Below are 23698 nucleotides of genomic sequence, written 5' to 3'. Positions count from 1 at the left end.
AAGTGTGTATTCACCATGTAGTTATTCCTTATTTCATGGCCATTAGCCTAGATAATACATGTCATAAAAATAGCAGTATATGCATATTAAAAATCCGTGAGAATACAACCTTGAACAATTGAATTAGGGAAATCTGTGAGTGAGTGCAGACTTAGGCGGCTGTTGGCCCGTTCAGTAAAGGTTTTTTTTTTTTTTTTTTTTTTTTTTTTTTTTTTTTTTTTTTTTTTTGGGGCATGTGAAGCGTCATTATGTTTCTTTGTCGACTGCGTTTTCCTTACAGTAGTAAGTGGCCTTCATCAGGGTGCATTATTTGTCCAGTGGTCAAGACTAATATCCCAAACATAAACATTCAGTATTATTTAGCAGAATTGTCGTACTGATATTCCGCAACTACGTATACTATATACGTCTCAAAATCAAAATGAGTAAACCTAAGCCGCTGAAGAATTATTGTGGAATAAAGTTAGTATTTTTCGATTTACGATTCAATCATGCCAGGCACGTTAAAGAACAGCTCATCTCTTGCACCTGTACCTCACTTCACGTTGCCAGCTTCAAAATCTAAAGCAAATAGCACACAACGACGGTGTTAACAAAGGAACAGCGCTCTGCTGACTCACCCATTCAGTTCATTTATTTACAATGAATTTGGGAATCGCAACATAAAAATGTTCAAAGAGGTCTCTGGCATAAGATACAAGATAGAAACGGCGCACTTTGGCGTAATGATCAGAGCGTTTTACCATTGTCACAATAGTATTTCACACAGCTCTGATTCACTCCACGTGCAACACCTCGCGATAGGACGTGAAGTGGCTGCTTTGAGGAGGAGCGAGTGCACGCGATTTAAAAGCTATACATTCTGAAGGTTACTAGCTCGCAATGTCATGATTACGGCCCAAATTTTCGCGAGGGGCCGATTTGCTGGTGCTGATATCTCGTAAGTGTGCTTTTTTTTACCTTAAAATATGAGGTCCAGTTGGTGATGTTTCCTAGTAAGTTAGAGGACTTGATACTTTCGTGTTCATGTTTGTTCAAGGCAAGAGATAAGTACTGAGACGTAGATGCTTTTAAATTGATGCAGAATATGCTGGTAGAGAAAATTTGTTATAATATTACTCATTTAACGCAAAATTTCTTATATGGACCCGAGGCCGTCACGAAGCTTCAACTTGACAGGAAGATTCTCTATGTTTTTAGTTTTCTGATGGGCTGTAGCTCATCAGCTATTGTTTAATGATTTAATATGTTTACAAACAACGCAGGTGACTGACACTCCTACAGTGTTATAACTTTCGACTTTCGTAAATACGAATTGTCATTCTGAATTACATCAATATTTAAACTTCCTTATTACTTCATTACGTATATGTAAAGGACAATCAACCGGAAGGTTGCTTGGAGTGCCACGGTGCTTTGCTAGGCAATGGTTCTACTGAAGTTACAGTGGGCTCAGGACCACGGCGCAACTTGGAATTTTCCTTAGTTTTCCAGAGGTGAAAAAAAGTCTAAATGACAGATAAAACTCCGAGAATTAACTGGGAATCGAAAGCCGTATTTTTCAGTCGATGTGTAGCACTTAACCACAGACCATTCAGATAGCCCTCTAGCAAGCGAAAGGAAATATCTTGTGCAGAAAAAATGACATAATTATCAATCACTTGGTACATAAAGGAGACTAAAGCTTAATTGTGTTACTTTGATGCCCATTTAATAACTAAACGATACCATTCTATTTCTTAATGGCATTACTACTTGACCAGTGTACAGTTGCCTTAAAGTCAATGTAACAATGAGATCTGCTGTAAATCGGTGACTTTCCACCTTGGAATTTACAATCGAATGTCCGTTTCTTGAAACTGTGCAGAGATTTTTGTAACATTTGCGGATAGAAGGATTGTAAGTAAGATGACTGTTCGACAGAGTTTGGTGGTTGACTTGCATAACGGGAACGCATGAACAGTGGATTATTCAGATCTTCAGGTCAGGTTGATCTTAACATTTTGGAAATATTAAAATCTTGATGTTGTGGCGATTTGTCGGGTAAGATGGGCGTTTTGTTCCAAATTGTACACATGAGTTACTTAACCTAAAATAGAGTGTTGGCGATGTGTTGGAAACACACAAATTATAGATGTAACGAACTAACCATTACTTGTGATAATGTTAAAGAATATTGATAAAAAATATCCACAAGTTAACCAAAATCACTGAAGAGTTACTTAGAAACGACGGTTTTATGTACACTTTCAGGAACGGTGAAGTCGATAGCAATGTTTGAAAAATAGCTTATCACTCCGAGGCGTATTGGCGTTTGTTCTTTTTAACATCTATGCTACTAACGACCATCCACTTACAGAGTATTCCTGGAATTTTCTTCATGTAGAGGGGTTTGTTTCCCAACTGAGGCTAGATCTTTTGAAAACGTGCAAGTTTGTCTGACAGATGATACGAAGTAAACAGTTAGTTCACTGTTTATTCATCCACATATCAGTTACAAAATCATATCTTCTGGTGTGATTCCATTATCAGCCATGGTGTTCAGCGAATGTGACATGATTGTAATCGGGGATGAATGAAGCAATCAATGACGTATCAGTCTATATTTTATTGTGGATCTAGGTAGATTTCAACTAAGCACAGTCATCGCCAGTGCGTTTAGTAGTGAGTCGTATAGACCCAGAAAGTTTGTATGAGCACGTGATGTTAAAACAACCTTAAACTGTGCAGAGCTCAATTTGAGTGTGAACTGAGCTATGAACAGTTCAAGGTCGTTTTAAGAATATGTGCTTATACGAGCTTTCTGCCTTTGCATAGCTCGCTAGTAAACGCACTGATGATGGCTTGATATATTGTCGTAGAAATGTAACTATATCTACAATAAAGTGCAGACTGATACACGAATAACTTCAGTTTTTGTCTCCGTCTATAAAACGATACCATACAAGCGATCAGAAGTGAAAAAGAAAAACAATTTTCAGAAAAATTGACTAGCCTAATTCATGCATGGAGTACTGCTGTCTCGTGAAGATTTAGATTAGCATGTTGTGTTGTTAATTCTGATACGTTGTGTACTTGTACTTATTTACAAACAAGTTCCCAATTAACGTAAAAAAGCATTGTTACACTATTCATTTGCATTACATCACTGGCCACTATCCACAAAACAAACACACACACGTATAGAGAAAAAGAGAGAGAGAGAGAGAGAGAGAGAGAGAGAGAGCGAGAGAGAGCGAGAGGGGGGGGGGAAGGGGATGGGGGAACCTGAGCAGACTTCGGATTTTCTCTTGAATTCTTCATGATGTTCCTTTTCTCGTTCTGAAAACGTTCAGTCAGCAGCTCATGACGACGAATGAGTCGTTGAGCTCAAGAAAATGGAAGGAGGTCGGGATTAAACATCACAGATCGTGGAAATAGGATTTTACATTAAGCTTCACTAAAGTGCGCCAGTTTACTATAGAATGACAGATGCTTATTGTTAACTAAAGTTAGTTTTTTACCATTCCCTACTCATTGTTATGGAAATTATCCTCGGCTTTGTGGTACGAATTATTTAATAGGTATGCTTTGACTGAAATTCTAAATATTTGGATTTCAATTGTCTATTTAATCTTCTTCGACACTTTGCAATACAATTTACTTACCCAGCAGAAAATGGTATTTTGCGTTTTTAGTTGTTTATTCTTAGTAAATGTAAGTTTACTATTGCTATTGTTCCCTTATAATGAATGCAGTAGTTTCTTCTTGATGCGAATAACTGACTGGTAGAAGTATTCACATGATACAAACAAAATCCCTAAACGTTTAAACAGATCTTTACAGGGAGATCTGTTACTATTTTTAATTATTATTCTAGTGACTCTTTTCTGTATTTTTTAGACTTTCCTTGTTTTGTGTATGGGACTCTCGAAAATGATTCCACAGCTAAAGATGGAATGCGTGTAAGAATTAATGTAACTATAAGGCATAGTTACTCATTCATAACAGGACTGTAAGGGCATGTGCTCTTATTATTTGGTTAGTGTATTTGAGTGTCATTCCGCCTTAGGCGACAGTCGCTATTAATTCTCAAAAAAATTGCGTTGGCTGCACAAGCTATGAAGTATTCATCCACATTTAATTTAAGAGAATTATTTTCTCTCTTTAAACAGAAGTTCATTTTTTTTTTGTTTTCTTTATGTCCGGTGTAAGTTTGTTATATGACGACCAATTATAAACATCCTTTAGGGTTTCATTTGCTTTCGTCTCCAGGAGTTCGCGTATTTTCTCTATGATTTCAATGTTGCTATCATAAAGAATAATTTTTGTTTATGTCTAACATTGACAAGAGGGCCACTGTTATACTCTGCATCAAAACTAATAGTAATACTAAGTCGTTGCCTGAAAGACTACTACCTAAATATGCTTGGTATCTGATGCATGTTTCGCTAAACGTTTCGCTTTATTTGAAGCCTGTGCTACCTCCACTCTTTGCACCACGTTTTGCAGATATAATCGGAGCCAGTCAATAACATTTCCACTCATTCTTAATGATTCTAGTTTTTAGTAGAATTTTATGGACAACAGTATCGAAATCCTCTGGTTCATTCCTCCCTGAATAGTGCGTCAAGTACTACTTTCGTGAACGGTAATGTAAGTTATTCTGTATGTCTTCTACTCTGGAAACAGAACTGTGCTTCACTGAATGGATTATATCTATTTGACTAAGTCATTGGTCTGTTTTTAATAATGGACTGCGTTATTTTTGAGAATGAAGACAGCAGAGACATGAGCCTGTAATTTTCTGTATTTTTTGCGTCACCTTTCTTTATAAGAATCACAACTATGGCCTGTTTAAGATAATCCAGAAACTTATCTGAGATGAAAGGCTCGTTTACCATGTTAGTTAACACAGCTTGTATAGCGCCCATTCATTCTTTAAGTACACAAATTGGCTCTTCATTTATACCTGCTGACTTCTTATTTTCTAAATTTTTATACTGTTTTCCTGACTTCATACTCTATGGTGACCAATAATATAATTGTATTTACCACATAATTTTTTACTGAAAAAGGAGGTGGTTTTGTAGTTTGTAGTTTCTCTGTAAATCTTTTCGTATCTTTGATAATAGTTTGTGAACTCAGGCTCACAATGAGTGTTTCTTATCGAGACATTCATGCTCTGGAAGATCTTTACTACGCTGGCTGTTATCAACTTGTTTTGATTCGGCATTAATATTGATGTGAATGATATGGGAAATGACTACTCTAAGTGTAGTTTTCTGTACTCGCCACTTCGAGGGTTTAGTTTAACAGTACCATTGAAAAATCTTAAATATTGGGATTTGAGAGATGTATTTTGTAGCTCTGCAATCTGGTGGGCTTATCCGATCGTTTTGACTTTTATCAATAGGCAGAAACGATAGGGAGTCAAGTATCTTTAAATGTACAACGCAGTTTTCTCTATTTATTGAGCCGTGGATAGCTGGCGCCAGTGTTATTTGGTTCATGTAACGTTGAGATCTATCGTGGTTGAGCTAAGCTATCTTTGCTTTTCGCGTGTCTTATCTTTCGGGTTGGCGGGCGAAGGGATTGTGTTGTTGCCCTTCGACGGGTAACCCTCGAGATCTCGTGACATTCGCTGGGAGACGAATGTCAACGGCTGCCGAACAGGCATGATGACCGTTATATGTTGTGGTGCGAAATTGGTCGGGCGTTTTGGCGACATGGGCAGCTTGGAGATACAAATTCTATGACTTTGCTGGTAACAAAATTTGAAGTGAAGTGGTGAAGCTGTGGAACCCGCTCCTTCGTGTTGTGTACGTGGTATGAAGTAAGTGGTTGTAATTGTGTTATTCACCGACGTACTCAGAGGCATTTAAATTTTATTGTTATGGTGAGACATTCATAGTTGAACTTTAAGTTAGTGTGGAAGAGTTCAGTTGGCCTAGTTAAATGGTGGCCATTATTTGAAATTTTTCTCACAAGTTTTACTGGTGATCTCTGTTTCTTGTAATCAAATGATTTTATGTTGGCATTTTCAAAGACTGCACTTTATTAATACAGTTGTCCATGTGTAAAATGCTTGAGGTCAAAGTTACGAATTGGTCAGTAGAGTAACGTTTTCCTTTACACGCTTTCCCATGTATGGAGTCAAAGGTTCTGCCGAGTGTTTCTATGTTTCAGAGTCTTTGGAATGTCTTTGTGATTCGCGCATAAACCTTTGATTGTGTCAGCGCCTTGGCGGGGAGTGAAATGTCATCCGAGGTCAAAGCCTGGCAGTGTTTAAGAACCTGGCCACTACCGGGAGTTGTTCACATACCGCCTTCCAAAGTTTAGTATTTATCTTCCTTCCGCCCAGACAGGTTAAGCTGTAGATATATAAATATATATTGAATGTAACCTGTTCTTATACGAACCTGTTTCCTTAAATATTAGCGACTGGCAACTGGCTAAACTTTAAATTGCATAGCATCTGCTGAGTTTCTTGCGCAGCTCTTTCTAGTAGTCTTTTTATTAACACGTCTGAACATGTGAACATTCATTTTTAAAGATCAGTGTTTCTGCTAAAGCTTTTTATGTAAGTGGTTCTATCGTGTTATGTAATTGGAACTTTACTTGGCACTAGTGTTGAAGTGTCATTAAGTCACCCATTATTGGTAACTGTTTTCATTATATGTATTTTGAGGGAAATCCTATAGGGGAGTTTAAATTTCTGTACTTTGCCAGTAATTCTGTTTTCTTAATAAGGGAAAATAAAGCGAGGGTTTTAGTGCCCTGCAGCGTTAAATTGTAATTGACGTTTTAACAAGTGCTTCTTTAACGGACTGAAATAGTAAGCGGGTATGTGAAGTAACTGATAATTGCTATGCTTAAGGTTCCGATAAATGCCTGGCCCATTACGTTTTTTTAACTTTCTCTTAGGGGACTGTTTATTTGAGTACTGAGTACGTTGGGTTTCTAACTGTATTTGAAAAGCTTTATCTAGTGACTCGTCTACAACTAGTAATTGTCAAATAGATTAAAAGGCGTAATATCAACAAAGTCTCTTAATTATAAGTTGTGACTACCAACAATGAATCCATCCAGCTTCCCCTTTTAAGGTATCTAAGGTATGGTGGGTAAGTGTGGTACGAGAAGGGAACCATGTACCATTTATATTATTGATGCTAAAGTTGTTTTAGCTTTATTCCATTGCTGATAAACTGTAAATGACAAAACAATGAACAGCGTGTATGAGATTGCTAGTGGTAATAGGGCCAAAGCATTTATTACAATAACAAATTTGGCCAAACCCACTTATTAGCCAACTCTGTGCTTTCCATGGTAAATACTGACATTGTCTTCGTAATCCCAGTTTCTGATGGTGGCAAGTACAACTGGACGCTACTCGTATCCGAAAATTTAAATTTCACGCTTGATGCCATCTTGATATACAAGCAGCATTGCTGTAACGCAAGGCTGAAAGTGAAACCCAGAAATTTTGTCTTTAGGTAGGTACCCGGCTATCAAAAGCGCTCTTCCACGAACTTTAAGAACAATAGCATTATCAGTCTGATACTGCACTGCAGAGGACACGGGCCATGTTTGGTACAGGCTTGTCCACACCACAGGAGGCAACACGCTGTGTGAGATGAGGTGGCCCACAACTGGATATTTCCGAACTACAGCACTCACCAAAGTACATCCGCTGGCATGTAACACTCCGTCAGCTGTCTGTTACGGGATTGTTGTCATTGTGGAAAGTACAAACCTCGTCACTGTCATTTAACACGCTCCTTCTCTGCACGTTAGATCTAGCGTAGTGGTCCTAGTGCAGCTACGTAGCGCTTGACGTCATGAAGCAAGAGCTATATGACGCCTGTGTCTGATTGTTACTCAACGGTTACAGCACAGAAAAACTTTACGAATCTGCTTTAAGCGGATAATCCACCACATATCCGCACAGATTTAATTAAAAACATGTTAATTAATGAGTTCCTTCTTCCACCAACGTGAATACAAAAGTTCGTATTAAAATATTAATAGATGATTTTTTTTCAGAACAGTTAATTGCGGTTTTTTCTTGATCGGGGGTCATGTAGAAAACCAAGGAAATAATTATGGTGACAGTAAATCACAATGTGTTGATTTAAATGGTTCAAATGGCTCTGAGCACTATGGGACTTAACATCTGAGGTCATCAGTCCCCTAGAACTACTTAAACCTAACTAACCTAAGGACTTCACACACATCCATGCCCGAGGCAGGATTCGAAACTCCGCCGTAGCGGTCGCGCAGTTCCAGACTGAAGCGCCTAGAACCGCTCGGCCACACCGGCCGGCTTGTATCGATTTATCCTGTTGCAACTTTTTCTTTATTTTAGAGGATTGAAAATTTCAATTTTAATGAATTATTTGTCCAGGATCGAATTAGAACCTTGCTATAAAGGACAGAGTTGATAATACTTATATTTCCATAACATCAGTTCTGTGTTTAACATCGCTTTTTATGCGATAGCGTACTTTTTGTACTATCTCTCACAACGTCTTTTTATTTCATAAAAATATACTTCACAAATGGTTACTATATAATAATCCGTTCACTCAGTTCTTGAATTGTACTACATAAATTTTACGCAAAATGTGATATTCACTTCCACTGAAAGAAGTTCCAGTCGTAGTGTCAGTAATCTTGCACAACCACAACCGTTTTGCATCATGCCTTTATTTCAAAGTGTATGCACAGACAACAAAAATCGGCTTCGTATATATTGAGCTGTAGTGTGTTCAGATCGCCAGATGAAAACAGCACATATTTGTGTAACGAAAAAATCGTCTGTTTGCCTTGAGAGGTTTCTCACAACGTCCCTAAGTAACGGCGATACGTGGCGGAACGACCCGTTGGTCGTATCCGTTGTGGCATACCATCAATGAGATCATCAAGTCAGCCTTATTACATATTGTCTCCCTGTTCAACGGCGAATCTGCTTGAGTCGTTGTCGATGACCAAAAATAATTCGTTGAAATCGATCCCATACATGTTCGATTGGGACAACATAAAGGCCACATCATTAGGGTGATCCTAGCATGCTGAAGGAACGTGTTCACGAGCAAAACACTATGGACACTCGAGTTATCATCCATCAAGATGGAATTGTTACCGTAGTTTCCTCCAGTCGGCAGGAGAGAACGGCGATGTTTTGATCTGAGCTCCTGAAGGGAGGTAGGCAGCCCGCCTTGCTTATCTGTTATGCGGGCGCTCTAACCGTTAAGAGGCCGCTACGACATATACGCTGGAGAGCTCCATCAAACCAGTCTCAGGACTGAAGACCACAACAACAACAACGACATATACGGTCCCACTGTTGGTTGCAGAACTGCGTCCCTGGGCCATAGAGCAGTGAGTCTGCCCTCATCAACCTCTGCAGGTGTACATCGGTCCCATTTAAGGCCGCCCCAGAGCATCACTCCACTGCCACCTAGTTGCACATGTGGGATGTAATGCTGGGGGCGTTCAGTATTACTGGGTTATCTCCAAACAAGTTGTATGCCATTAGCAAGCTACAAACAGATCCGAGTTTCGTCCATAAACAGCACCTTATACTACTCCCAGGCGTCCATTCTGCATGTTTTATTTCTCTTTATAGTGGAGTCGATGCTATTGTGGAGTACAAAGTGGTGTTGGCCATGGTCGTCCAGAATGGAGATTCACATCACGCAGTCCTCTGCAAACGGTTTGATACATAACATCGTGTAGCCTCTTCGAATGCTCAATTAAATTCTGGAGCACTTGGCCTCTGACACTAAAGTCATAGTTATCGATCATCCAGTAGACCTCTCGAACATGGCCTGCCTGTGCGGTGTACCACTAGCTGTCAGCCACATCACTTTCACTCTGGTGCACATGTCGAGCAACTTCCCTGGCTGACAGCCCATCTGCGAGTAAGTCGATGATGCTGATCCAATCAGTGGTCGCAACTGTCCGTGACATGACGAATTTTTTGACTACTGTTGCGCAGTCATCTCTAATGCATCCCTACTGGTGCTTTAATTCGACTGAAATGCTGCAACACATTCGACTAAGGTGTTCTACACAAAGTTGGCGCTTATTGTAACTATGTATATTTTACAAGCATCAGAGGTGATCCTGCTATCGGTGCAGGAACAGTCCAGATAGCAGCACTAAAACTAAAATCCATCCGAACACGCAGATGAAGGCTCATTGGTACTGACAGGCCATTGTGTCATTCTCAGTCAGTAGGCATAACTAGATGCGGATATGGAGGGGCATGTGGTCAGCACACCGCTCTCCCAGCCGTTTGTCATTTGATGAGACAGGAGCCATTACTTCTCACTCAAGGAGTAAGTGCAATCCGCTTACCAACAGCGCTCGGCAGTCTGGATGGTCACCCATCCAAGTACTAGCCCAACCCGAAAGTGCTTAACTTTGGTGATCTGACGGGAAGGACGTTGGAAAAATAGCAACACACCGGCACGAAATATTGGGGTGATGCAAAGCTTTTGTCGATGTGTGAATTATATTTACAATTACAGCAACAAAAAGTCAGAACATTGAGTATACATCTGAAAAGCAAAATAGCAACTGATCCTGAATTCAGGTCCAATAATGTATTTCATTGATTGGCAATCAAACAGCAACATGCAACGACATCGTAGTCAGCGAAGTCGATCCTCTCGCGACCATAGGCTCGTACAGTGCGTTTGTCTGACGGCCATCTCCATCAACAGTTCATAATGCATACCAGATGGACTTCGCCCCGGTGGACTTGCTCGGTGAAATATAAGGCATAAAAAAACAATGAAGCAAAAAACGGGTTCATGCGCTTTAAAACTGTGGTGTCACCGCCAGACACCACACTTGCTAGGTGGTAGCCTTTAAATCGGCCGCGGTCCGGCAGTATACGTCGGACCCGCGTGTCGCCACTATCAGTGATTGCAGACCGAGCGCCGCCACACGGCAGGTCTAGAGAGACTTCCTAGCACTCAGCCCCAGTTGTACAGCCTACTTTGCTAGCGATGGTTCACTGACTTCTAAGCTCTCATTTGCCGAGACGATAGTTAGCATAGCCTTCAGCTACGTTATTTGCTACGACCTAGCAAGGCACCAGTATCGGTACTATTGATATTGTGAATCATGTACCATAAAGAGCGACGTTCTTCATTATGGATTAAAGTTAAGTATTCCACCAGCTACGTCCGTTTTTCTCAATTCTAATTCCCTTGTCATGTTCCAGACCTCACGCCAGCCTGCGTGAGCTGAGACTCGTGCATTTTGGCCTCCCTTAGAAAAAAAACTGTTGGCTCTCCTGCCAACCACAACAAAAACTGTCATGAATTTTCAGTCTGCTGTGGAGCAGGAACTAATCTGAAGCTTCCTGCCACATTAAAACTGTGTGTAGAACCGGGAGTCGAACCTGGTACTTTTCATTTCACGGGAAAGTAGTCTACCAATTGAGCTACCCAAAACGATAAGTAACTTGGCTTCACACTTTTATTTTCAGAAGTACTTCATGTCATACATACTAAACTTTGCAGAAGTGCTACCTACTTTGTAGGGAAATTCACAGTGAAAATGTAATAATGCAGCTGAGGCGGTTGTCACTGTTCTGTACCTCAGTCGGTAAAAACTGAATCACTTTGTTGTCCGTCCATCTGTCTGTCTGTCTGCCTGCCTGTAAGATGACTTTTTTTTCTGAGGAACGGGTAGACGTATGAAGTTCAAATTTATTTCACATACTAAGGTCTATTGCCCTTGCTGATGTAAAAAATTTAAGCTTCTATGTCATTGCAATCAAAAGATACGGCCATTTAAGTCATAAAATTTTGCGCTCGCAAACTCACTCACTCAAAACTTTAGGGTACTTATCGTTGGACTAGCATTATGAAACTTGACAAAAAGGAAGATTTCACAGTACAAACAAAGGAAAAAATGCAAAAACTGTATATTCTTTATTTATTATACCTCACTTTTCTTGCCTTGTTTCTCATCTGACTGTCTGTTCGTTCATCTGTTGAGACTCCCTTTTCTTTGGAATGGAGAGACATATCAAACTGAAATTTATGTCTCACACTTAGATCTAGAGGTCCTTGACGGTATAATAAATGTAAGCCTAGAAGTCAATGAAACCAAAAGATACAACCATGTAGGTCACATACTTTTGATACTCGCAAACTCACTCATCAAAATCTATAGGGTATTTCCCGTTGACCTAGAAGCATGAAATTTGGCCAGAAGCTAGATTTCACAGTACCAGTAAAGGAAAAAGAAACATAAAATTGTTAACTAGTGATTATATCACAAGAAAAAATATTTCTTTTGTCATTTGTTATTCGAGATCAAGCTTGAAATTAAAACAATCAGCAGTTCTGCATTCAGGCTGTCGGGGTCAAGGGGCAAAAGTCAAAAATCCAGATGAAGTAAGGAATGACTTTATTGTTCACATGATGCGATTCGGAATTAAATATTCATCATCATATATCCAGAAGCTATTGCTGCACGTAGATATACTGTTTCAAGTTGTATGTGAAACAAACATTCCTAGACTAGTTCGGTTCGTTCCACCACTTGTGCAGTACATTTTTAAGCATATCTGCTAGACGCTTACCACTTGCTTTGTTACCGTCTATCGCACATAATTAATTATTCACGTACTAGTCTTGGGTGTTGTTGTAGTTAATTCAAGTACACGCGCGGATTATTTTAACGTAGCCTTTTTTTGTTCAAAAATTTCTCTGGTCATTCGTTATTAAAAATACGTCAAAGACCACCACGGAGAGGGTAATGACAATTTTGGAGGCTTCTGTCGGGAAACAAACACCCGCACCGCGGTACACATTGAAATATCGGCAGTATACGGAAGAGACGAAAATTAGGCAGTATTCGGCCCGAGGGCCTTCCGCTGCCTAATGAGGCGAAAACAGACGGGCCTCCCACTACACTGTGTGCGCTTTGCCTGCAGGCGGCAACCACTTTGCTACAGAGTGAGGAGGGGGGGGGGGGGGGGTGCGTTGCTCTTAACGAGCGGGGCTCGCATCCCTGTGTCGTCGTGCGTCGCGTTAACGAGCAGCGAGTACAAAGGAAGACGGGGACTGTGTGATGCGCTCTGCCACTGCGGTGTACGCAGCACAGTACACAGCCACGGCCACGGCCACTATCCCGCTCCCAGCTACCCACTTACCTGCCGGCGCGGCGCTCACAAACAACGAGCACTTGTCATGACGTCATCACTCTGCGTTTGTGCCTGCGAGTAGAACAGTGGTGGCATATTTGTTTATACGTGGAGTCGGAGAATAAATTAATGAACAGAAAGGGTTCCGTTCCAACAGGATTTCTAAAACAGTCATGCTCTCATATGAGGTTCAAACACTCACTCCCTTAGAGTAACACATCTACTTCTAGACTTCTTACCAGCGGCTTATATAAACAACATAGGCCGGCCAAGGTGCTGCCACATTTGAAGCTAGCTGGGAACTTAGTCGTGGCGTCTTTGGCCTGGAATTCTGTTGACTGAATTAGAACTGTCTACAGTGATGAGTCCCGCTTCGAACTCAGCACCGATAACTTAAGCTATAGAAGGAAACTTAGGCATTCTCGCCAGACGGTCTATAAAGCCACGGCTAGTAATGTTGGATGGCAAGTTGTTCAGCAAGGCCTGTCGGTGTGTTCTGAACTTGACACTGGAGCAGAAAGACACAGCTCAACATTGTAATGGTTGGGTGACCGCTGCAATCGTGCTGTATCCTGGAGACACGGTGACGGCCGCTGCAGGACTGGAGACTTTTAATAGCAGAGATGTCATTACTTATCATGAGTTTCAAGTAAACGACATGTACAATCGGAACATGGGTCAGTCATATTTCACTTCTAGTATGCCATTCGTTTTGAGGACTGCAAAATTATAAACTGATCACAGGTTAAGTATCTCTCAACTAAATACTATTCTATTTAGAATGAAAGTTACTTCCCACTGTCTTTTGAATAAAGAAATTATTGTTTTCATAAATAGTGCTCTTTCTATTAATTGTTATTTATCATGAGCATAAATGATAAACTGTGGATCCTATTACACTATTAATATGCACATTCAACACGCAAAAGAAACCAGTGTTTAGCAAGCAAGAGTATATAACTTTCCACAATTTCAGTTTTCCGCTTTTACTACAATGAGACACAAAATTAACATATTTGTAAGATACTGACTCACATTTTGCGATTTACATCAGGCAGCAATGTGATCGTTTACTAAGCAAAACTTTATAAGCCTCAGTCTTAAGAACTTTTAATTTTGAAGTTGCCAACAACATATTAATAAGCAGGTTTAATAGGAAAATTATTTTTAGCAAGTATCATTTACTTTAACTCACTCTCTTGCCACATTAACCTTCTTTTTACTGTGTCCAAAAGGTATTAATTAGTAAAACACTGGGCTTTAATGTTCTTTCAGTAAGGAGACTCGGTAATCACTTTAGTTCAAACGGAGAGGAACCTGAGAGGTGTTATGATAAGGAAAAAAGTCAAGGTAGGTACATTGATTCTCTTATAAATTACCTTATATTTGGGCACACTAACAAATCCAATAATCTGATCCTTCAGTGTACATTACTACAGCGTTCCATTACAGTGATTGCACAATGTGGTGACAGTTGCATGTTGGTAGGTGGATTTGCAGGCAGAATTGCCGGCGGAATCTGTCATTCTCTTGGCACCAGCACAATATGCAGCTTTTGCATGAGCAATTGACAGTTTGGTAGCTCGTCTCCGACTGACTCTTTATTCCACCTTTTCTACCTAGGCCAACCACAATTTGCGCGCGCTACACAGTTCCTTTCCCGAGGGGAACCAGTACACCTTTTACATACAAACTAACTAAGAACCCTAAGTGAAGGTCAGCAGTTTACATAACAGGAAACAAACATTTTAAATAAAACAGAACATCTGTACATATTAGTATTTATACAAAAAGTTAATCAGCCAAATTCCAAATGTATACAGTAAGTTTTGTCTCCCTCCAATTGAGACAAAGAATTTAAATGACAGATATACTACATTGTATAGAATAAAATCATGACATCAAAGTTTTTACAAAGAAAGGAGTATACAATTTTGTGTTATCGATTCAATCCAACAACCTTTACAGATACTCAATGTTATAACATTAAACCAAAACAAAAGGCAAAATAAATCCGTACAGCATTAGAGCTATGGTGTTACACAGTCTGGCTGTCACCCACCATATGGCCTGATAACCGGTAGTGATGATCAAGGATATTATTAATTTTCACACCAGAACCCCTTCGGTTGTCGTCTGCGATACCCTTGCAGCACACCGGTACGTCGACGATATTTTACGCCCCGTTTTGTTACCATTCGGGGTAAGCCATCGTGAGTATACATTTCAGCAAGACAATGCCCGCCTACACACGGCGAGAGTTTCTACTGCCTGCCTGCGTCTTGCTAAACCCTGTCTTGGACAGACGGTCGCCGGATCTCTTCCCAATTGAGAATATCTGGAGAGTTGTGGGAAGGGACCTCCAAACAGATCGGTATTTTGACAATTTAAGACGCCAATTGGACAGAATCTGGCATGATATACCTTAGGAGGACATCATCCAACAACTCTCTCGATCAATTCCAAGCCGAATTACTACTTGCATAAGTGCCAGAGGTGGACCAATGCGTTATTGACTAGCTCAACTTGTGAACCTCATTTCTTTGTCCATTTTTTCTGAAATTGTAATCATTTGTTTGTCTGTGCATGTACATCACATCTACCGATTTCCGAACCATGCGGATAATTTATTCGTGGTGCGTCGTTTTTTTGTCTCAGACTGTATGTTTTTGTTGCACAAAGCATTTGTTGCTGCCGATCACAGAAACGACGAGATTCGCGAACTGATTCGCATTGTCAAGTACGTTTGTGCTGTGTTAGATCTTTTGTAGCGTGATATTTGGGAAGTTGTGAGCTACTGCATTAGTTTTGGTGTCTCTGCTACAGTGTGAACAAACATTTGTTTATAATCATCGATGTATCTTTCTCTATAGGTACATCCGAATTCGTTTGTAATATTTATATTGGGATATTCTATTTCTGACTCGAATGAAATTGCGTACCTGAAAATACTGACTTTACGAGTTTATGACAGGTGCATTTAATAGACCGTTGCTGTTTGTAATAAAAGCAAACGATAGTCGAGTAAATACTTAAAAACGTGGTTAGAAAGCTTAATTACAACAGCTGTTGATGTGAATTCGAGGGCATGCAGGCAAGATTATTTTTTTCCCAGCGTTGTGCTGTTTTGGTATGGCTCTGAGCACTTCTAATGGAAACCAGAACTGTCATGTTTAATGTCATATTGCATCAGGTTATTTGTTTCTCAAATAAGAGCAATTACCATATGATTTTACATCAATCAATTTACTTTGATTATTATTACATTTGTGTAACATGCTACATGATTCAATATCCTACAGAACACCACAAACTAGACGTCAGCCTGCCGCTGTTATTGCATAAAACAAAGTAAGACCATTGTTTGTAGAGACTCAAGCTTTCAAAAACCATTCAATAATTAGTAAATTAAAGCTGATACGTATTACTGTAGGGTGTGCACTGTGCTAGGAACATATCTCTACTGACTATCAAATATTTCTGTTTCATAGCTAATAGGAATGAAGATAAAAGAAACGAAACACGTTCATGGCGTAGGATAATTGATATTTTAACAATAAATAGTGTTCCGTTATTCTAAATTCGAATAAAATAAACTTATGTGTACGTATCAGTATGGTTTTAGAAAGCATCACCCATGTGAAACTCGGCTTGCCCTTTTCTCGCACTGTATTCTGAGAACTATGGATGAAGTGCAACAGGCAGATTCCATATTTCTAGATTTCTGTAAAGCGTTTGATACGGTGCCCCATTGCAGGCTGTTAATGAAGGCACGAGCATTTGGAATAAGTTCACACATATGTGAGTGGCTCAAAGACTATTTAAAAAGTAGAATAGAGTATGTTGTCCTCGACGTCGAGTGAACATCAGAGACAAGGTTGTCGTCAGTAGTGCCCCAGGGATGTGTGATAGGGCCGCTGTTGTTCTCTACATACATAAATGATTTGGCTCGCAGGGTGGGCAGCAATCTGAGGTTCTTTGCTAACGGTGCATTGGTGTACGGTAAGGTGTCGAAGTTGAGAGTGATTGTATGAATGTACGACTTAGACAAAATTTCCAGTTAGTGTGATGAACGGCAGCTATCCTTAAACCTGGAAAAATGTTAAGTAAATGCGTATGAGTAGGAAGATCAAACCCGTAATATTCGGATACAGAATTACTAGTGTCCTGCCTGAGACAGAAAAGTCGTGCAAATATCTGGGCATAATGCTCCAGAGCGATACGAGGTGGAACGGGCATATGAGAACTGTGGTAGGGAGGGCGAGTGATAGACTTTGGTTTATTGGGAGTAGGAAAGAGTGGCGCACCGCTAGAAGAGACGGCATATAGGACGCTGGTGCGTCCTATGCTTGAGTACTGCTCGACTGTTTGGTATCCGTACCAGGTAGGATTGAAGGAAAACATCGAAGCAATTTAGAGGAGGGCTGATAGATTTGTTACCAGTAAGTTCGAAGAACACGTAAGTGTTATGGAGATGCTTCAGGAACTCAAATAGGAATTCTTGGAGGGAAGGCGACGTTGCTTTTAGAGAAACGCTACTGAGCAAATTTAGAGAACCGGTATTTGAAGCTTACTGCCGAACGATACCACTGCCATCAACACACACTGCGCGTAAGGATCATGAAGATAAGATACGAGAAATTAGGGCTCATACAGAGGCACACAGACAGTCCTCTTCCTCTCATTCTACTTGCGACTGGAACAAGAAAGGAAGTGACAAGTAGTACGGTGCTTGCGGAATATATATGTTGATGTAGATGATGTCAACAGTGAAATTGGTATCAGTGACCACTAAAAGTGATCACTAAAAGAGAAATGGCAGCTAAAAAAATTAAAAAAGGTTATATGTTATAAGAAGTAGTTGTTTCTTTTCTCAATAAGGGCCCCAAAGTATTAATACACATCAGATATAATGATCATGAGGAAATGTGATGGAAGCCTGTTTTACTGCTGAGATGGTAAACCACTCCAATGTTTACATATACATGTGTCTAAATAGCTATGAGACTGAAACGGTACCTAATTCTGCACGCCTGACTAGAGAGTGTAACGTATGTCAGCAGTTCGTCTGTGAGAATGGACTCGATAAGCATCCTGAGCAATCAGTGATCGGAATCGAACCTACATAACACTGTGTGTGTGTGTGTGTGTGTGTGTGTGTGTGTGTGTGTGTGTGCGTGTGTGTGTGTGTGTTGTATGAGTGTCAGTTTCACAGTCATTTAAGTCCTTAACAGATCGTTACATGAAATACTTGAAGCTGACATTTGGATAAGTTATCTGACTGCGTATTTGAATATGAAAAGCTACAGGAATAAATGAACCTGTAACAATGAATCCATAAGCTATCTGATTACGTTTTTGAACAAGAATTTTCAAGTGACAGACTCTGACTTGTGTAATGGTATTTACTGGACTAGAGTACACGACATGTTGTGATGTATCAGTGTCTCTGTTTTGGCCCTAAGTTTTGCACTCACCTCTTTATGTGAGTGCCCTTTTCCACTTGGTTTACAGCAATTTGCAGCAGCAGCGGCCAAATCTTATTGTTACTTAGAATGAATTTTATGAAAAGGAGTTTGCTTGGGTCCTGTGAACTACTAAATAACTTTTGAATAGGGATTTCATTAATTAAGTCTATTTAAAACTTGAGAATCATCATGAAGAAATATTAATAATGACCATGACAAATGACATAAGTGTCAGTAATGGCTGAGTGCCAGATTAACAGATTATCTCAATTTCAAAATTGCATTAATATTTAGTTACCACAGCATATTATTTAGATGTGGAAATAATTATTGTTGTTTGGAGGATAAGAAGGCTTCTTTCAGTGACAAGCAAAACATGCGATTATTGCAGACTAGGAATAACAATCGCGAGCGCTATGCTTGCGAATTTTACCTTGAATTTCATCTTCAAGCATAGTTAAGCCATCTAAACCTCTCCCGGCTAGATAAATGAAATCAGACCTTCAGTGAGGTAAGATCTGCCATCACTGACGTGAGGGCAGCGTGACACGTCTTCTGTTTCCGACCTCTCGACCGATACTACTACTTCCACTCTCGCAGACAGACCTCGTCTCACAGCAATGCCTAGAATCGAGCTCCCATGTTTCGCCCTCAGATTGTTACTATCGATATCTGAGTGCTTAGACAACGTAAAGAATAGCGTTAAGTTGGACGTATTGTTTTACGTAATGGGGGGTTCTGACACACTCCTTACAAGGGTCACAGTAGTTTCTTGTTCAAAAGTTGGTGACGTCAGAATCAGCTTGCCTAGAATTTTGACATCAGCGCCTCTAGCCATGTGCCCAGAATTCTGACATTATCGTATCACCCCCACCCCGTGCCTTGTGTATCCTTCCGAAAACCACACAGCACTAACCTATTGTGATAAATTAATAACATTATGATATTCTTTGTTTCTGCTTAGGTTTTCTTGTTATTTACCTGATCTTGTGCTGTCGCAACTGATGGACCAGGTGACAGAAATGCCTCTGCTTGAACAACAGCAGAACCAGCAAATGATACTTTCCAGGGGCTGTCTACCTGACCTGGTGTTGTTCGACAGTGCTGTTGCAGAGCCTCAGCAGCTTCTGGAACTTGAGTCTTAACTACGTTTTAACAAAATGATGCCATTCACCAGAGCATACAGTTTGACTGCAAATGGATCTAAGATAGTAACTGTAGGCCCAGTACCACACAGTGACTTTCATGTGGTCAGACAGAGAATGTTCAGTGCTTTGGTACAAGGGTGCAGTATGTGTGCTGCAAATGTGACTACATATATAGTGCGACAGAGTTCACACAAACAAAGGTGATGACTGAATGCCACTCATTGCATATTACTACTAACATTAGCATGTTAAAGGCTAAGGCATGAATTGTCAATACGCGCGGGGATGCAGTGCCAGAGTTAAAACTTAAACTGCCATCATATGCATTAAACATTCGAAATTGGTAAATTTAAAAGACGTGTATACTGCTTCCTTGTTCTAGGGGTAGCGTCTCTGATAAGTGATCAAAACGTCCTCGATCCTGGAATCGAATCCCACCGCTGCTAAAATTTTGATTAATAATCAGTATTGGAGGCCAAAGACGTCCAGCATAAGAAGTCACCCTCGTTCTGCCAACGGCCTTGACAAAGAGGGCGAAGGAACGCACAGAAAATGGTTCACATGGCTCTGAGCAATATGGGACTTAACATCTGAGGTCATCAGTCCCCTAGAACTTAGAACTACTTAAATTTAACTAACCTAAAGACATCACAAACATCCATGCTCGAGTCAGGATTCGAACCGGCAACCGTAGCGATCGCGCGGTTCCAGACTGAAGCGCCTAGAGCCGCTCGGCCACAACGGCCGGCGAACGGACAGAGATTCAGGGCACTCTCTTGTCCTAGGGGTGAGAAACTGCCCTTAAAGGTAAATCTGGGATTTAACATGGAATGAGATGCTTTAAAAGTTACAGTGGTAAGAGACGTTGGATATCTTATGTGTATCTCTATGCACTACATCCTTGAGGTAATTGTTATCATAAGCTGGAGGCCACCAGGCGAAGCAATATTCATCTTTAACATATGCGCTCTATTCATTAATGCATGCCTTTATAGGAGCAATATGTGTCAGAAGAGGGATGAAACGGGAGCACCGCCCCCATTCACTGGACCAGAAACATGAGAGTACACATCAAGGTGGAGTACATTGACTGAGAACCTTACCAGACTCATTTTCTTTCACATCTGAAAATCGCCTCAGTATGATGTTCTCTTTAAAATTTCCATACCACTCTATAATTGACTCACTGTATGACGTCATGCCGTTCACTCCCATACTTTGACCATGCTTTTCACTATAGGATCATTATTGCCCTTTTTGAGCTCGGAGTAGAGAACAGCTTTGAACCTGAAGATAGGATGCTCCTGCCAATGGATAATTTCAGGGTAGTCCCTTTCCAACCATTCTCGGTCAAAATGAAGGAAGGTAGCCAGATCTCGAACCCTGCATTCGTGTTATCAATGCAGGCTTGCAAGGTGCTCTACTTGAAATCACTGGCAACCACAGAGTTGCCTAACGTAGTTGCATGATTTAGCTGGTGTTCATTCAGGCAATGAGTTGTAAGGCTGCTAGTGATAGACTGGTGGTGAAGACCAGATGGGTGACAATGTTGTTGATACTATGGTCCAGGCCATGGAAGTTGAACTATGGCATGCCCATCTCTGGACACATGTGACAAAGGTGGCAATTCTAGGCCATCGAGTAGTTCTAAAACACATGCATCAGAACAGTCTTAATGGATAATGTAAAGCTATACATCATTTGAGGCCATCAACTAATTCTAAAACACACACATCACAACAGTCTTAAAGTATAATGTAAAGCTACACACACATGTATGTATATATAGGCAAATACTAATTAAAAATTTCTCCTCACCTGACTGTACACATACCATGCAAACTTTTCATCTGAGAGCCTCAGTGTGGGTGTTATAGACTGGGGGTGACAGAGACAGTACTTTATATTTGTTAAACGTCACCAGAATAGCATATTTGACTCACTGGAACAAACAAGGATGCCTGTTAAGTACACATGAAACAACTACAGCACTTGGCATGTAGATGTAACTCTACACACACACACACACACACACACACACACACACACACACACACACACACACGCACACGCGCGCACACACACACACACACACAAACACGCACACACACACTCACACACACACACACACACACACACGCACACACACACTCACTCACACACACACACACACACACACACACACACACATATGTAATTGATCTTGGTAAGTAACATTGATCTGGGTATGTGTGAGTGCCTGTATTCCCCTGTTTCCTCTTCCTCACTTTTTCAGAATCCACTGCTCATAGTCTGCTATCACCATTCACAGAATCAGGAGGATGGCGTGTGGATATAAGTTTATGTATTGATAAGTTAGCCACCCCATACCAGACATCTACGAGTGATGATGATGGTATCCCTCACAGTAAGATTGACAAAAGCTTTCATACATGTCGCACACGAATAGCCCATATACGTTTTGGTCGCAGTCAAGCTGTAAGTTACCGAATGGAAGAAACTGGGAGTGTATTTAAACTCTTTGTATAGGTTAGTTTATAGTTATCAAATACGCTTGAATCTTTTGTCACATACACCTTCCCACCATTTTGCAGTACTAGAGTAACAAAGTGAAGCCAGTAGGGGCCCTTGCATACGTCAGCTAGTCGTGACCTGTCTTCTCAGGCAGGTGGGCTTGGAGCGTTTTTCTGTTAACCTTTAACCTGTGTGTATTTTATAAAAATGACTACTTCATGCACCATGCAGGATCATTTCCTTTGTAAGCGAGAGTATGGTATTTTCTTCTTATTTTATGGGTGTTGAACACATTGCTTTATTATATATGGATTGTTTGTATTCCATGTTTACAGCTACAGAAGAGCTGATAATTTTTGTAACTGCTGCATACACTGCTGTCACCCTGCTACGCTACTGCAAATAATCAGTTTTCACTCGTGCAATTGGACGTTTTCCTGTACTACCGTCATTCTGTGAGATGACAGCATGTTATTCACATTATTAGCACTATATTGTACTTTCATGTTTTTAACGTTTGACTCTCATGTATGACCTGTCTTTTACATGTGATACGTTTCCAATTAGCTATATCAGGCAACTTCCATGTCTTGTAGTTTTCAACCGCACTCGCCTGTTATTTTCGTAATTTTAAGATTTATTGGACTTGGGTTAATCTTCCTGGATTTTATTCTTGAATTGATCTCAGTTGCGAAAGATTTGCCTCTTGCAAATGGCATGTTGCCATTTACTTTGTATTATACACATCTCTTTTATAATTTTATCTTTATGACATTGTTGTCTTCATAATTCTAAAATTCATTTTTATATGGGGATAAGATTTTCGAAATTTCCAGACTAAAATTCTTTTGGCAGTCCACAATCTGGTTTGATCACAGTGATGTTTTTGAACTATGTTCTGTTATCATCTTGGTGTAGTATGTTGTTGTGGTGGTCTTCAGTCCTGAGACTGGCTTGATGCAGCTCTCCATGCTACTCTATCCTGTGCAAGTTTCTTCATCTCCCAGAATCCACTGCAACCCACATCCTTCTGAATCTGCTTACTGTAGTCATCTCTTGGTCTCCCTCTACGATTTTTACCCTCTACGCTGCCCTCCAATACTAAATTGGTGATCCCTTGATGCCTCAGAACATGTCCTACCAACCGATCCCTTCTTCTGGTCAAGCTGTGTCACAAACTTCACTTCTCCCCAATCCTATTCAATACTTCCTCATTAGTTATGTGATCTACCCATCTAATCTTCAGCATTCTTCTGTAGCACCACATTTCGAAAGCTTCTATTCTCTTCTTGTCCAAACTATTTATCGTCCATGTTTCACTTCCATACATGGCTACACTCCATACAAATACTTTTAGAAATGACTTCCTGACACTTAAATCTATACTCGATGTTAACAAATTTCTCTTCTTCAGA

The sequence above is a fragment of the Schistocerca gregaria genome, chromosome 3 (genome assembly GCF_023897955.1).
Source record: "Schistocerca gregaria isolate iqSchGreg1 chromosome 3, iqSchGreg1.2, whole genome shotgun sequence".
NCBI lineage: Eukaryota > Metazoa > Arthropoda > Insecta > Orthoptera > Acrididae > Schistocerca > Schistocerca gregaria.
Note: the sequence above shows the minus strand (reverse complement) of the source record.